The 18,216-nt window shown below is 32.4% G+C and overlaps 1 protein-coding gene and 1 pseudogene across 3 annotated transcripts in view; one reads left to right on the forward strand and one right to left on the reverse strand.

Moving 5' to 3' along the window:
- Nucleotides 1-18,216, reverse strand: part of Homer1 (homer scaffold protein 1) — a 152,340-nt gene that overhangs the window by 105,477 nt on the left and 28,647 nt on the right. The gene's annotated exons all lie outside the window — the stretch shown is intronic.
- LOC101972964 (large ribosomal subunit protein mL42 pseudogene) lies at nucleotides 4,735-5,136 on the forward strand (annotated as a pseudogene).

The raw sequence follows: 18,216 nt of genomic DNA on the forward strand, positions 1-18,216 counted from the left end.
GAAGGAGGTAGTTTGGAGAAAAACAGCACTGGTCACAGTCAGAACCTTACTAAACCATCTCAAGTATTAAAGAGAGGATAGGAGGATAGAGAGTAGGGTAAAGACATTAGAAAGGATTAAAGATAGATTTAGGAAGCAATAACAATAAATTGACAGATTGGATATAGAAAAGAACTTCTTAAACTGAGGTGATTTGTCCCTCAGGAGACATTTCACAGTGTCTATAGAGACACTGCAATTGTCACAACTGAGGGAGATACTGCTGGCATCTAGTGGGTAGCAGCTGAGGATGTTGCTAAATATCTACAAAGCACAGGACAATTCTCCACAAAAAAAGAATTATCCAGCATAAAATGTAAATAATGCCAAGGCTGGGAAGTCCTGATGTATGAGATGCAAGAGGAATTTGATTCTCTGGGGTATGGGGTGACTAAAAAGAATGACAACAGTGCTAAAAGACAAGATAGGAAACAGAAATTAAAGTGTGAGATGGGGGAAGGGAAAGGAAGAGCAAAGCACAGGTCTGACAGAATTCAGATGCCTACAGAGCTTTCATGTAGAGTGCTGAGTCAGGAATTTAAACATTCATTTAGAGCTCAAACTTGTAGTGAAAAAACCAGGGGACTCAGAAGGTCTTATGATCAGTCTTTTAAAAATATATTTCAATAGTACACATCAATACATTTCATTTAGAGAAAGCTGTAGAAGTAGTAGAGAAAGTATACCCAAATTAAAAAGATCTCAAACACATTTGAAGCTGATTGTCTCTAGCATCCAAGTGTTAAGGTTAACCCCTTTACGAATAAACTGGATGGCACTCATAAGTCAAGGTCAAACACTCTACTTTTTTTTACAATAATTAGCACAACTACTAATTGGATCAAATACTAGTGTTTCTCACATTGTGTTCTATAGAACAATTTGAGAAATAAGTATTTCATATTTAAATTAGTTTTGCAAACACTGTTACATCTTATTGTAAAATAGTTAAAATGCCCACTTATATTATTATTCTAAAAAGTTTTCTAGTAAAGAAACCCATGTAACCCCAAATAATCCAGCACATGAAAAATTATTTAACTTCAAAACTCTTTTTCCTGTAACACATAAATACTCCTAGGTCTTATATTTATAACCACAATATAATAATGAAAAGACAAATTTTGAGGTAAATATTATTTCAATGAAAGTTGGTCTTTATGTAGTAATGTTTACTAGAAAATACATATAAGACAATACAAAATTGAGGTCTTATTTAATAGTGACTACAGTATTTTTGTAATATATATTTTTTAGTTGTAGGTGGACACAATACCTTTATTTTTGTGTGGTGCTGAGGATTGAACCCAGTGTCTGTGTGCTAGGCGAGCATTCTACCACTGAGCCACAACTTCTTAGATATTTGTTAAGAACACTCAAAGTAACTCTGGTAAGAAACTAAAGAATCTAAAACAAATTTAAAAGAATGAATTTTGAATGAAATGCTTTAAACCAGCTTAAAAAAGGAAAACTATACAAACACATACATATTTATCCTATAGAATCTTTTACTTGGTAATTTCATACACATCTACAACCAGGACAATAAGTAGCTCTAACTACTACATGATATAAGAAATCTTGCCGGAGTAGTATTTTATTGTTTGTTGTTGGTTCATTAAATAATTCCAGAATACTAGTAGTATAAGAATAATTTTGAAATTCTTCATGTCGGGTTGAAATTTTATGGAAGTACTATATATAGTGATGGGTCTAAAACTTAATATGGATGTTGAAAATTGTAAGAATGTTAAGTATAAGGTAACTCTGAGGGAAAAAAGTAGAAAAATCAGAATATTGTTTTAAAAATAAGGCTTATACAGCTATGTGTGTAGGCCCTCGCCTGTATTCCCAGTGGCTCAGAAGGCTGAAGCAGGAAGACCGCAAATTTAAAGCCAGCATCAGCAACTTAGCGAGGCCCTAAGCAACTTAGTAAGAACTTGTTTCTAAATAAAATATCTCAAGAGCTTGGAATGGGGTTCAGTGGTTAAGCAGCTTTGAATTCAATCCCCAGTACAAAAAAATTTAAAATAAGGCTTATAAAACTCATTAGAATTGACAGAGAATTACTACATTTAGCCATCGGGCATCTGTGCAATAAGAAATGAGGATCATAAAAAAACTGAAGCAAAACAAAAAGATTATTTGCCAGAAGATATAAAAGCTCTAATATAGAAAAAAAATGCAAAAAGTTAACATTTGTCATTTGGATAGCTTTGATTAAAATCAATGACAATGCTGTTTAAAATTACTACTGAAGTCTATATTTGCAAATATTATGTGATTACTCAATAAATACTTGTTCCAAGGGAGTACAAAGATATGGGTCCAATAAATAACAATGAAACTAAAGGGAAGGAAGAGAAATGATACATTTCCTAGTATCTTTAATGCCTAGCTCACAAATGTCCTTTTTCAAATATATAAGTACAAATAGATAATGTAGCAAAAGAGATAAAGAGAAGGTATGGTTTCAAATAATTACCAGACTTTCCACTTAATTTTTCAAAAGAAATTAGATTGACAGAAGTATTACAAACAAGGTTAGTAATATTTCTACTGAAGATTTTGATGCTGTTGCAGACATTCTTAGCTATCCACTATTTATTCTTCTATACACTATTTATTCTTCTTTGCACTTCCCTAAGAAATCTCAATTACACCACCACCTTCTTCACCATGGAATAATTGTGACAATTCCACTCTTGTCAGAAGCTGGTTCAGGAATGGATCTCTGAATCAATTATGGTCGATAAAATAACTAGGAAAAGTTTGCTGAAGTTTCTAGGAACATTCACAAAGAGACAATTATATGTTTAAGAAAGAATATTCTAAATAATATTTGCATGTGACACCTGGACCTGAAGAAGCAATCCTAGCACTGTAAGCAAAGCATACCTGAGAATAAGGCCAACATTCTTAGTTAATAATAGCAGACAGGAAAAAAACAAAGACTCCAGGTTTCTTGACTATAGCACTGATCTAATGAATCAAGACTACCTTCAGACTTCTGATGTTTCCTAATTGAAACAGTTGTCATTTTAAAAAAAATTTCACAAATTATAATTGAAGAAAGAAGTTTATATATAATGAACTTTATAGCATGCCCCCCAAAATAAAATGATTAGTGGTCTGTTACAACTCCTACCTGGCTAGCTATAGACTGGTTATTCCTTAACTTCATAACACATTTCCACAGTTCACACTAGAATTTTTGGCACTCATTTAAAATTGTAGAGCTAATCAATGGAGAAACTTATACAAAATAATTGCATTGAGTGGCAGGAAGCAGTGGAAAGAAAAATATGGAAATGGTAAAAGTTGACTATCCGTTGACTTTCTGCAACATGGATTTAATCTCCAAAGTTTTAACACAGTAGTATAAGAGCTTATTAATGCTATGGAGGCAACCACCAAGAGAAATAAGATTAGAAATTTTTTTAAGTAGTTGCATTTAGGGGTTAGGCTAGATATGGATAATATGGGATAGGGGCCTTCTACTTCTCTTTATAATCCTATAACTACTTTTTGAAAACCTTGCACAGGTACTAAAACATCATTTAAAATACTGTGTAAAAATTACATTTATGTGGGGCTAGGGTTGTGGCTCAGTGGTTGTGGCTCAGTAGAATGCTTGCCAAGCATGTGTGAAACACTGGGTTCAATTCTCACCACCGCATATAAATAAATAAATAAAATAAAAGTCCATTGACAAATAAAAGATATTTTTAAAAGTTACATTTACATTACAATTACCAGTGAGGGGAAAAAAATGTTTCAGGGGCCATTTTCAAAGACTGCCAAAGAACCATAAAATGACAATTTTAAATTTTAAATGAACTGACTTAACAGCACATGGTATGAAAGTACTTCTATTATTCATTAAGAAGGAAAAGGAGCTCTGCATAGTGCTGCATGCCTATAAATTCCCTGTGAGGAGGCTGACACAGGAGGTTCTCAAGTTCAAGGCCAGCCCCAGCAACTTAGGGAGGCCCTAAGCAATTTAGTGAGATCCCATCTCGAAATTAAAAATTAAAAAAGACTGCTGATATATTTCAATGTAAAGCACACTTGGGTTCAAACCCAATACTAAAAAAGGAAAAAAATGGAAAGTAGAAAATGAGCAGATACACAAACATGCCCATCTACAGGATTAAAGGGCTAAAAAGGTACATCATTTTCCAGATGAAAATATCCTTCTTGATTAGAATAAATAAAAAGAATGTAAGACAGAAAAAAGATTGAGGCAACATGGCATTGTCCTGCCTGCAGGACAAAGTTGCCAGCATCTCCAGACTGCAGCAGTCCTGTACAAGGGCCTGCAGGTGATCTCTTGCTTCCTGTAGCGCCCCTCTAGAGCTGACCAACATCCTCCGGCTGGAGCTGATTGACCTTGAGGCTCTGGGGACTCCTCCAGGAATAAAAGTTTGGTATGCCTAGAAGCAGATTTTAAAGGTGGTTGCTCTTCACTACACTTTTCATCATACCATCTGATCATCTTAAACACCATGGCCATCAACAGCATTAAAATGGGTGATATCAGGGGCTGGGGTTGAGGCTCAAGGGTAGCGCACTTGCCTAGCACGTGTGAGGCACTGGGTTCGATCCTCAGCACCACATAAAACTAAATAAATAAAATCAAGGTATTATGTCCATCTACAACTAATTCAAAATTTTAAAACTTAAAAAAAATGGATATCAAAGAGAATTTTCTTGAATTATGTATCTCCAGTTCAAAACAGAGCTTTATCTGGTGTTTGCAATAAATATATTTTCTTCTCTTCCAGATGACTATAATTGCAAATAGAGCTCACTTTGACATCTGAAGGCAGGACAACAGTATGCTATCACCCTTCTGTGGATATCCCCCATATGAACACACACACACAACCTATCCCTCAACCAAATCCTGTGCACAATAATAACAGTAATGATCAAGTGCTAAAAACCAGATAAGAAGAAAAATATGAACACTTTGAGCAAGGACCCATAATAGAAAAACTTAGTAAAATGTTCTTTACTACTACACATCGTTGGTATCCTCATGGACAGTATCACAGATGTTTTAAGAATCTGAATCTGCCAAAAGACAGATGATATTGAGATTCCTGGGAGAATCAAAGAAAAATGTTATCTGGTGTCTCATTTGCATTTGCCATTTGAGAAAATGCAATCTGGTGTATTCAGTAATGTTATATAGTAAAATAATAATAAAATAATTTTTTCATATGTTAAAAAAAACCTTTTATTTGTGGCTGGATTGGGGTTTGACATTTGGTAAGGCTAAAAGGACAACAACAAGGATAACTCAAGGAATGGACAAACCATTTACCTAATGTCCATTTAACTTCACTGGTAATATTGAAGAATTCAGTCTCAGTGCCGTTGTAAGGTGGCACAGCATGGCTTCAGACAAGCAGGAACTTAAGTATTAGAATTTTCTAGAAAGAACTATCTTGTGCAAATTAATAATATACATTGTAATTCTATAGGATGACCAAGGAACTAGTCATATCCCCCTCATCTCTCTCATATACACACACCCCTTAGGAAAAATCTTATTGACTAAAATAGCTGTTTTGATGCCACAAAAGACTGACTATATAATCCAATAGCATTCTACCAACTGTGCAGTCTTATTGCCATGTTCTATTTAATAATTGATTGTTTATAAATAAAATACTTTTTAGTATATTTAGTTGTAGATGGACAAAATACCTTTATTTTATTTATTTCTATATGGTGCTAAGATAGAACCCAGCACCTCCCATGTGCTAGGCCAGCGCTTTACCATCAAGCCCCAGCCCCAGCCCCAGCCCGTATAAAATACCCTTTTAAAAAAACACACATGCATATTTTAAGGAAAATAAAGATTATTCTATTAATGCCTACCCAACACATAGTTATACTGCAAGAACTCCATCTAGTGATGAACCAAAAACATAGCAGGTACATACTTTTAAAAACTTACAAATTACTATGTATGGCAAATCAAAACAGTAAAGTAGCATTCTAAAAGTAAAAGTACAGAGGTACAGACCTAAAATGGGACACCAACAACTACAAAATGTTTTCTGGAAGGATTTTCAAAATTTATATGATCTAAATTCTTTGTTTTTTTTTAAACTGGTTAATTGCACATTCAAATGAAAACTTCTTGTTTAAATCATTGTTTGCATTACAATAACTGAGTATCAGAAATACTTTCATGATATCAACTATTTTTTTTCTTTAAATATTATTTGTATTATGTAAAAATGTGGATGTGTAACCGATGTGATTCTGCAATCTGCATTTGGGGTAAAAATTGGGAGTTCATAACCCACTTCAATCTAATGTATGAAATATGATATGTCAAGAGCTTTGTAATGTTGTGAACAACCAATAAAAAAAAATAATAAAAATAAATAAATATTATTTGTAAATAATTTATATGTGATGCTGAGGATTGAACCCAGTGCCTCACATATACTGGGCAAGCATTCTGCCACTGAACTACAAACCAGCTCAAACTATTTCTTTTAATTGGCATATTTGAAGTAGACATCAAGAAATTTAAAATATCCCTTTGGAAATTAAAATTATAAAAAATACTTAAATAGTAACAACACTGTTCGTATCCCTCACATGCCATCTCTCTTTAAGAGTAATTTTAATTAACCTCAGTCTTTTCAGTAGGTCACAGTACAACCTTTGATATCAGAGTTTAGTATGGATGTACTCTTGGATACTTTCTTTAGTAGCTGCATTTAAAAGATAAGGAATATGGTCAAAATCAGGGTAAACATCAAGTGATTTAATTGTATATATTTAAGCAACATATTCAATGTTCAAAGAACCTGGCTTGCTATCTATTATAAATAACTGCCAAATGACATTGTCTGTCTCACCTATCCTTTTCACCTATTTAAAATGCTGAGTGTTTTAAAATGTAACAGGAAGTATACCTGATATATAGTATATATATAGTTACATTCTTATAATTACATTTTAAACTAGTATTGTATTTTTAGGTTTGCTTTGTTTTGTTTTGTTTTGAGAAAAAGGATAAAGAAGGTTTACTGCTTTGCTAGCAAAGGAGAAACACAGGAGACTCCCATCCCAGAGGCTGTGATTCTCTGTATTTTCAATTTTATTAGACTTTAAATAGTCTTCTTTTCCCAGGTGATTTCCTCTATTAAATAAAGCTGAACCTGGATAATTGACAGTATGTACTAGGGAAATCTAAGGAAGTAGCATCCTGATAACTGGACTTTTAATTCTTGTTAATATAGGTGGCACATGAGTAAAAATCTAAAATAAGTGATTTCTCAATAAACATACCAATAGACTCTAAAAATGAATTAAACATTAAAAGTTCATTTAAGTTCTAATATCACCTTCAAAGAATAGTATCATCCTTGGGTACACTTTTATATATTCTACAGGCTAAATAAGTAGATACTGAATCTATATAATATCTGAACAAAATAATCTAAAACAAACCCAAGATCAAGGAGGAAGATATGAAGGTACCATTTGCAAATTTTGATCAGTGGGTACATGGGTGTCATATTATTCCCTATATCATTCTTATTACTTAAAATTGCTCAAAAGAAACATAAACTTTATAACATTTCTCCAGTTCTTATTGATACTGCAATTCTGAATTTAAAAAGCACATTTTATTTTATACATACACAGGTAACTTAGTTGCCACATAGCAGTACATCTAGTAGAGGATACTAGTATATGTGATAGTAGAAATGTACTATAGTCATACTCAGTAGCAAACACCCTGTAATCCCAGGTTCGGGAGACTGAGGCAGGAGGATTATAAATTCAAAGTCAGCCTCAGCAATTTATCGAGGCCTAAGCATCTTAGTTGAGAACTTGTCTCAAAAAATAAAAAGGGATGGGATGTGGCTCAGTGGTTAAATGCCTCTGAGTTCAATCTCTGGTACCAAAAAAAGAAAAAAGAAAAAAAAAACTATGCTATGGTAGCCACTAGACACCATAGTACTGAACAACTGAAATATGGCTTATGAAATTAAGAAAGTAAATTAACTTTATCTGATATTTAACTCAATTAATGAAGAATTTCTAAGTATAGAACAACTTGGTTTTATGAATTTTCTTTTTCTGTCAGTAAACTTCATGAAATTTAAATTCAGATCAAGTAGTTCCAATGAAAATTTAACATCCCTACAGAGATGTGCTCTAAATGCAAAAGTAAAAAATGGATTTCAAAGACTTAATATGAAAAAATAATGTAAAAATATCTCACTGATCTTTACATTAATGTTTAAAAGATAATGTGTCAAATATATTAAAATTTATTTCGTCTTTTTGAGTTTAAAAGTAAATTAAGGGCTGGAGTTATAGTTCAGTGGCAGAGCACTTGCCTGGCATGTGTGAGGCAACGGGTTCTATCCTTAGCACTGCATAAAAATAAACAAATAAAATAAAGGTATGATATCCATCTACAATTACAAAAAAAAAATTTAAAGTAAATTAAAATTTTATATGTTGTTCACATAATATTTCTAATGGAGAATGTTGGGCAATATTTAATGTAGCTATTTCCTGATAGATAAGTTGTTCCCATTTTTGCATTCTTACAATGATGCTCCTATATGTCTTCCTGTGCACATATTTAACAGATACACTAGAAGCAGAATTCCTTTTCATAGGGTACTCACCATAGCATACATCCAAATTCCTATTCATGGCACTTGTGCCAATTTGCACTTTGTCTTTTGTTGTTTTTACCAATTTGCACTCTTATTAGTTCCTATATTACATTCTACCAACACTTGGTAATGTCCAATTAACATCTTTAATTTGTGCCAACTTGATGGGCATGAAAAGGTATTCTATTGTTGTTTTAATTTGCATATCCCTGATTATTAGCAAGGCTAATGTATTTTGGGGCCATTTGAGCCCAGTGGATTTCTACATTCATACCTGAGCTTGTTTAAAATCTTAAATTTTAACCCCAGATAGTGGAAAATCTAGAATCTATAATTTAGCACTCAAACCACATACATGGGAACATCTCATATATCCAATTCTAACCCACATGTATAAACATAATTAAGGTGAACACTCATTAGAGTAGAGTGAAGTTGTTTATTTTTCTAAATTTGATGATATTTAAAATCAATATATTAGAGATACAGCACCTGTAAACTGCTCTTTTTTCAAAGGCAAACTATGATTCTTTGGTATAAAATTTAGTTTTTATTTTTATATATCAAAGTATATCTAACATTCCTGTAAATTTTTCCAGGTGGAGGGGTGGGTAGGTAGAGGGAGTGAAGGAGTGGTAAATACCTCAAATTTTTATCTTCAAATCATTTCATTTAAAATGTTCTCCTTGCTTAATTTCAAAATCCGATTGAAATACAGTTCTACTGCCAATTAGGTTAAACCCAGGTTTTTTCAAGTGGTAAACACCACCATTCCATTTCTAATTTCTCTATGCATTTTCATTCCAACATAACCCTCAGACTTTAAAATGACTCTCACTTTCATATGATCAAGTTTTCTGTAGTCAAAGATCCTCCAAACAAAAATTAAACAAAGAAAACATGGAACTAAAAATACAATTAATAGTTTAGACTTAACAGACATACACAGAATATTTCATCCATCAATGAGCAAATACACTTTTTTCTCTGTAGAACATGGACAGATCCTTCTCTAAAACAGACCATATATTACGCCATAAAGGAACTCTTAGCATATACAAAAAAATAGAGAAAATACCCTGCATTCTATCAGATCATAATGGAACGAAAATAGAAATCAACGATTTAAAAAAATAGAAGCTATTCCAACACCTGGAGACTAATTAATATGTTACTGAATGACAAAATGGATAGCAGAAGAAATCAGGGATGAAATAAGAAAATACTTAGAAATAAATGAGAGCACCAATACAACACATCAAAATCTCTGTTACACTGTGAAGGCAGAGGTAAGAGGAAAGTTCATTGCATTGAGCTTACTCATTAAAAGAATAAAAAGTCCACAAATAAATAACCAAACATTACATCTCAAAGCCCTAGAAAAAGAACAAATCAACACCAAAAGTAGTAGACAACAGGAACTAATTAAAATCAGAGCCGAAATCAGTGAAATTGAAACAAAAGAAACAATTCAAAAAATAGACAAAACAAAAAGTTGGTTCTTTGACAAACTAAATAAAACTGGTAAACCTTTACCATACTAATGAAGAGAATGAGAGAGAAAACTCAAATTACTAAAATTCATGATGAAAAAGGAAATATCACGATGGACACTACTAAAATATAGAAGATAATCAAACTATTTTGAAAATTTATACTCCAATAAAACTGAAAGTCTCAAAAGACATTGACCAGTTTCTAGAGACATATGATCTACCCAAACTGAATCAGGAGGACATACACAATTTAAACAGATCAATTTCAAACAATGAAATAGAAGACACTATCAAAAGCCTACCAATTAAGAAAAGCACAGGACCAGATGGATTCTCAGCTGAGATCTACAAGACCTTCAAAGAACTAACACCAATACTTCTCAAATTATTCCATGAAAGAGAGAAGAAGAGAAAAGAACCCTTCCAAACTCATTCTATGAAGTCGGTATCACTCTGACATCAAAACCAGATAAAGATACATCAAGGAAAGAATGAAATAAAACCTTCCACAATAAACAAAAGTTAAAAGAATTCACAACCAGAAACCCTGCACTAACACTTTTTTTAAAAAAAAATATTCCATGAACATGAAATGGAAAAAAAAAAGAAAATCAGCAAAGGGAGGAAATACACTATAGGAATAGTCAAAGGCGAAACTAATTCAAATTAATAAGCAGAAATAAGCCAAAATGACTGGGAATACCAATCACATCACAATAATAATCTTGAATGTTAATGTCCTAAATTCATCAATCAAAAGACATAGACTGAGCTGGGGGCTGGGGTTGTAGCTCAGTGGCAGAGCAATCACTATTAAATCAGTATGGAAGTTCCCCAAAACACTAGGCATGGACTCACCATATGACCCAGCCATATTTATCCTAAAGAATTAAAGTCATCCTAAAGCGATGCATGCATATCCATATTTACTGCAGTACAATTCACAACAGCCAAATTATGAAACCAGCCTAAATGTCTATCCACAGATGAATGGATAAAGAAAATGTGGCATATATACACAATTGAGTTTTATTTATTTAGACATAAACAAAAATGAAATTATGTTAATTGAAAGAAAATGGACAGAACTTGACAACATAATGTTAAGCAAAGTAACTCTGAAGATCAAGGGTCCTGTGTTTTCTCTCATATGTGGAAGCTAGAGAGAAAAAAGGGAAAAAAAAAGTGTGGTTGTATACAAGGCGGGGGAGGGGATGTCTCATGAAAATTGAAGGGAGGGGAAGGAAAGAGGGGAGCGGAAGAGTAAATACCAGAGAATATTAGTCAAACTGTTACATTGTGTGCGTATATGAACATGTAGCAACAAAATCCACCAGTATGTACCACTATAATGTAGCAATTAAAAAATGTGAGGGAAAATGTGAAGTATTAATCACAAAAAACCCATACACCAAATGAATAAAAAGGCTGAGGATATAGCTTGATGGTAGAGCACATACCTAGAATGCAAAAGTTCCTATATTCTATCTGCAGTACTGGGAGGAGAGGACAGAAACAATCATCTAAAGCTGGAGATTCTCCAGCTAACACAACACAGAAGAGAAGATAATTTAAGTACAGACACACATTAATTTAACCAACTTATAAACAGAAAAAATATCTATGGTACTAAAGCCTTTGTGTTGGACAGACATTCCATAATATTTAAGGGGCTATTATCCCCACTACTAACTATTATTAACTCCAATTAAAGTTGCCTCATCCAACGATTTAAGAACCAGTACTCTTCAGTTCTATAAAAGCCATATTCTGGAAGAACCAGTTCTCTTCAGTTCTATAAGAGCCATACTCTGGCGCCTAGGAAATGTGGTAATACTATATTTCCTAGTCAAAAACAAAAAAAAGAGCTCTAGAATCTTAATCAAATGCTCTTTTGAGACATTTGAGAAAAACAAATTAACCCTATTTCTTAAGAAAAGAGAGAAGTGATTCAATAACAAGGGTACCACAAACAGCAGCATGAGCAGGACATGTCATGCTACAATTTTACATCATGGTAATAAAACAATATTTTATACCACAAGTAAGTATAGATAGTATGAAGAATGCAAAGTTTATATACTTTTATAAACTAAACCACACACTTTTAAAGAATGCACTCTTACTCACTACTACTTCAGTAAAGTCATCTCTTCGTATCCTCAGGTGATTGGTTCCAGGATGATTATGGATACCAAAATCCAAGAATGATCAAGTCCCTTACTTAAAATGACACAGTATTTGCATATAACCTACACACAGCCTCCCAAATACTTTAAATCATCTCTGGATTATTATATATCTTGCTACACAAGTAGTTGTTATATTGGATTGTTTAGAGAATAATGACAAAAAAAGTCTGTACATGTTCAGTACACATTATTTTTCAAAATGTTTTCAACCTACGGTTGATTGAATCCTTAGGTACATTAGCTGTGGATACAGAAGGCCAACTGTATTTTGGTAGATTTATGAAAAATATTTTGTTAAGGGCCTGTAATCTGTTCTAAATTTTTTAAGACTAAATTCTTTCCCAATAATAGTAATATATGTTCAGAAGGTAAATATCAGATTATCTCAATTCCCTAGAAAAATGCCTTCACTAAATTAAGATGTAATTTTCCCTTGAATCTTTTAACAGGTAAGAGAAATTCCCATGGGATCACTATCTTACTGAGTATCTTACATGACAGTTCTAGGGGAGAAAACTTGTCTGTTGTTATACCCAAACAAGATTACAACTCAATATGCTTAATATGCTTCTCGTTCATTTGCCAAGAAACTCAACCATGTTTAGTTTTCTACTCTACTAAATGATCTCATATCTTGCGCCTACTATATCTATTCATAATCCTCTTTTTTCAACACTAAGTTTTTTTAAAAACTGTATTTTTAATTACCCTGTTTTACCTTGTTCTTGATTTTACAAAATAATGAAAATTCTCTGTAGAAACTAATTCTGTGTAGAAAAGGTTACACTCTTAATATTTAAAAAACAGAAAATATCAGATATTTAATCCAGTAAATGACTGAAAAAGTTGATAGCATTTAAACTTTTGCAGTTGGAATTATGTGATATCTCAAGAGTATCCTTTTTATAAATTAACACACAATACAATAAATTGTTAAACAACAACTATATTCATTTGTGCCAAAGGAAGTAAGCCATAGATTAGATAATCTAAACTAAAAAAATTAAATATGTTGCTCTTAAAACTGAAGACAAAGCTTAAATTTATCAAATGGATATGTGGCAAAAATCATTTGCTTATAATTAACATCTATGAGAGCTTCCTACATAGTGAGACATATTTCAAAGCATTATATCTGTTATTTAATCTTTTCAATCTTTGTGAGGTAGTTGTTATTATACTCCTTTTGAAGATGAGGAATCTAAGACATAAAGAGGGCATATAATTAGCTGAACACAATATACTGTCAGTGTATACACACAGTTTAGCTCTGGAGCCCATATCTTCATCTTTCACTGATTTCACTGAATGAAAGAATTCTTTTATCATATAAACCTGAAGTTCACTGCTGTCACCAAACCTATACCTGCTCCATGAAAGATATTTAATAAATGCTGGCAGAATTAAATTCTTAGATATTTTTGCCAGAAAAAAACCAAACCAAGGTAAGAAAAATAGTGGAGAAAAAAAGAAGAAAGTAATTTAAAATTTTTTTTATAGTTGTAGATGGATAGCATGCTTTTTTTTTTCAATGTGGTGATAAGGATCAAACCCAGTGTCTCACACATGCTAGGCAAGTGCTCTGCCACTGAGTTACAGCCCCAGCCCAGAAAGTATTTTCACATATGTAAAGTTCATATATTATCAAAGTATGCATATTCTTCCTATCATGTCCTCCCATTTCAAAATACTATGTGATGAAATTTAGCAGATCTCTGATGCAGATAGGATATACTTTGGAATTAATAACCAATTTCTAGTCTCAAGAACCAATGTATTAATTGGTTTTACTAGTACTGGTATTATTTTTAATTATTTATTTTTATTCTGTTAAATAAATGGAATCATTCTGTTAAAATACAAGTCAGAGACATGACCAAAAGTAAGCTTCTGGATTCTTCCAAACCATACAATCAATTTAACTAAGCATTCTAGTACAAAGTGTCTTTAAAATACAGATAAAAGATAAGTGGTACTAGAGCATATATCCTTCTCTCATGAAAACACGTAAGAACCCTTAAAAATCCTTAACATTCACAGTCACTGAAGTTGTGCTGCTGTGCTATCCTACTTCTGTCAATAAAATTCCAGCAGAGAGGCAATTATGGAGATAAATCAATAGCATATCATTACTTTGGATGCGAATATCATGCTCTTCACAGTCCTCTCGGCATTGTTACTGAAATACATGCCTGACAATGGTAATAGCCAAAGCTTCCAAATATCAAGTTCTCAAAAATTACATGAATAAGAGTTCAATCATCAACAATGCTGAGGAATCTACCCCCTCATATTGATGGCACTGACTTATTTCTACATCTTCTTCAAATGAAATAAATGAAAATGAAAAGATTCTAAGAAAGCATTCTAGCCCCGCTATAACATATTCTATTTCCAAGAATCATTCCAAGCTGGCTTTAGTAATTAGGTATAGTCCATAGACTATTTATTAAGTAAATTACTTGTACTGGGTAAAACATCTAATATTATGCCTTTTAAGTATCTTTGTGCTTGCTTTGGCAAGACATATACATTCGTCAAGTATCTTTAAAATTATTTTTCTAAATTACCATTTACTTGCCAGCACACAAAGATTTTTCTCTTTTCATGGTGATCTGATCCTATGGCCTGAGTTTTCCTGTCACTTAGGACCTATTTTCCTCTATTACTACTTCTATTAGCTGGATATCAGGCCGCTGGAAATGGATTTTTTTTTTTTTAGATCTTGGACTTCAAGGGCGACAGCATTCTGCTATAAAGCAATCTGTTCAACTCAAACTGAATAGGGAGGTTCTCAGACTATCCAGTGTTTAAAGAGTAATCAATATAGCTAATCAATTGTAATTTAAATTTTTCAGGTATTTGGATAAGGTTTTGGGGAAATTTCTGAAATGTTTTCTTTGACAGGTAATATAATTTGGTGGAGGAGAATGATACAGATAAATGGCCACCTTTTAATCATAATGAAAGAAGAGACAGAAAACAAGCCCACAGTAAATCCTAAATCCAACTTTAACCAGAAGTTTTAAGTATGCTTCACAAGATTGTTTCCTCAATCTCTGCCTTTATCATGTTTTTTTTTTTTTTTCTGTCCTTGATGAGACATCGAGAGAGTAAGTAGCAAAGTGATGAAGGCACACCTCTTTAGGTATACCATAGACTGGATAACAAAATGCTAAGAATGATTGCATTGATATGATTTTTGTTTGTTTGTTTTTAGCATGGCCTATCTTGATTGATATTCATAATTAATCTTGTAGAATAGATATGGCAATTTTAACAATACCATTTTTACATTTAATCACATCTTCTGGCTCCTAATCCTACTGCGATGCATTGAGTTTAATATGCTTTTGCCACTGAACTCCAACAAATCTCACACACTCACTGTACTATCATTTCAGGAAATTTTCACAACTAATAACTCTAACTTTATGTTTGATGTTCAGATTATAAATGAATAAAGGTGCCTTTTATATGTTAAAATTTAAAACATAGTGGGCCAGTGAAAATTTTACTGGATGGTTCAAAAAAAATCTTTACAATCGAGTAGAGTCCAATACTAAAAGGAACTTTAGACTACAAAGCAATACTCATAATGGAAAAAGAAATTATCACCAAGTTGTGCCTGATGACAAAACCAGTTACTGACATCCAGAATAGCTTCACTTTAAACAGTATTTATCAAGAAACCTCAATCATTTTAAACTATGTTCTGTATGATGACCTCTGAATGTAACTCAAAATAATAATTCCAATCTGTCAAAAATCAACTATAACATCACTATTTCAACATCTCAAAGTATATTGTCAGGATAAAATGGCATAGCTAGTCCAGAATCTCTGGTCTGTGAAAGAAAGTTTTCCTGGAAAACGTCTTGCTTCAGTTTTTAAAATATAATTCTCTACTAGTTTACACTTGAAGAAGAAGCTATATGCATTTTCAGTTAAAAAAAAAACTTTCTAAACCATTACAGGTTCTATCATACATAGTCAGAAAGGCTGTATTACATAAAAAGAAGCTGTATTTATAAAATGGGTTGTACAGTTTAATTTAAAAAATACTTATTAGTTTTTGAAAATGATGTGACTTTTAGATAACCTTTTTCATGTGAATCATCACAACCAAGTATTTGTGACATGGACACAGGAAGAAAAACATATTTCACTGGATAAAATTGTAAACAGGTGGAAAATGGATGATCAACAGAAACAGGTGCATACAGCTTCTTTAAGAAATAGGTAAACTGACAACGTTTTAAGATAGAACTGCACTTTTTTAAAAAAACTAACAGTTGAAAAACAGGATGTGTTCATGTTCCCTTTAAATACTTATGGAAAGCTGAATAATGGTCCCCCAAAACATCAAGGTCTTAAATATCGAGAACGTATGAATGCTGTTTTATTTGGCAAAAGGCATTTCACAGATGTGGTTTGAAATTCTGAGATTATGGATAGAGTATCCTGGACCATCTAGGTGGGCCCTAAATGTAAATCATAACTGTCCTTACAAAAGGTAGACAGATAAAGACAACTATATCAGGAAGGTGATATGGTGAAGCAGAGGGACAGAGTTTTGAAGACTCTATGCTGCTGGCTTTGAAGATGGAAGAAGAGAGCACATGAACCAGAATGCAACTCTAAAAAGTGGAAAGGCAAGGAAACCATTCTCCCCTAGAGCCTCCTGAGGAAGTACAGTTCTGCTGAATCTCCTCGACTTTAGTGCACTGAAAGACTGTTTTAAGCTTCTGATCTTGAGAACTGTAAGAAAAGGTATTTGTTACAGAAGACATAAGAAATTAATATAGTAGAGGCAAACCTTCACCCAGTTAACCTTCTATTTTTTCATTAACATTTACAAAATGAATTTATTCCAAATTCTACTAAAAATATGTTTCTAATCAAATCTCAAATAGTATGTTTCTTTAGTAGTGACAGAATTACTGGAAGCAGTATAAAATTTTAATAAAAGCAACTTTATATTTATTAAAGCAATTTTAGGCACCATGCCAACCAAGCATTTTAAACTGAAGTGTAATTTGATGAAAATTAAAGCTCAAGAATAAAAAATTATTATCATAGAACAAGTTACAATAGTAACAAGAGTAGTTGAAAGGGTCCATTTTCTTCCCATTTCACTGAATATCAAACCAACATGTTATCCACAAGTAGTGTTGTTACAAAAATGAAACAGGTTTTAAGGAAAAAAGGGAAGAAACATTTTTTTTAAATTCCTATTACATGTAAACGTGGATGTGTGAATGTCCTTAAAACAACTCAATATAAAAGAAGTTGGGTTTAAAACAAAACAAAAGATTTGTTAGAAGGTGGGGAGAATTTAAATAATGGCTGAAGTTCACAGGTAGTAGTGATTATTTCTGAGATTCAAATCCAAAAACAGGATTGTTTCATTATTCCCAAAGAAAAGAATGATATCTAGTCATTAAAAATCTAAATGTGATTTACTTTTTTTCTTTACTTCTGAGTAACTCAGTGACTAACTCAAAAATATCATAGTATAAAATCTTTGCTTCTACCATGCTAGCAAAAGATATTCTATTTTCTCTCTCTCTCTGCAATAGGCATTTTTATAATTCCATATAACTACTAGAAAATATACTTATTTCATTAGACTTTTATACAAACTGAGAAGTTTAACTTTCCTAATGTAAATGGACTTTTTGTAAGTCATAACCCTCCAATATGAAACACAGTATCATTATCTCATTAATTCCTTCAACATATATTTCTTGACTATCCTCTCTTTGCCAGGTACCATTAGGCAAAATGGAAAGTAAAATAACCTTGTCAAATTTA

Source organism: Ictidomys tridecemlineatus, chromosome 1 (assembly GCF_052094955.1).
Source record: "Ictidomys tridecemlineatus isolate mIctTri1 chromosome 1, mIctTri1.hap1, whole genome shotgun sequence".
NCBI lineage: Eukaryota > Metazoa > Chordata > Mammalia > Rodentia > Sciuridae > Ictidomys > Ictidomys tridecemlineatus.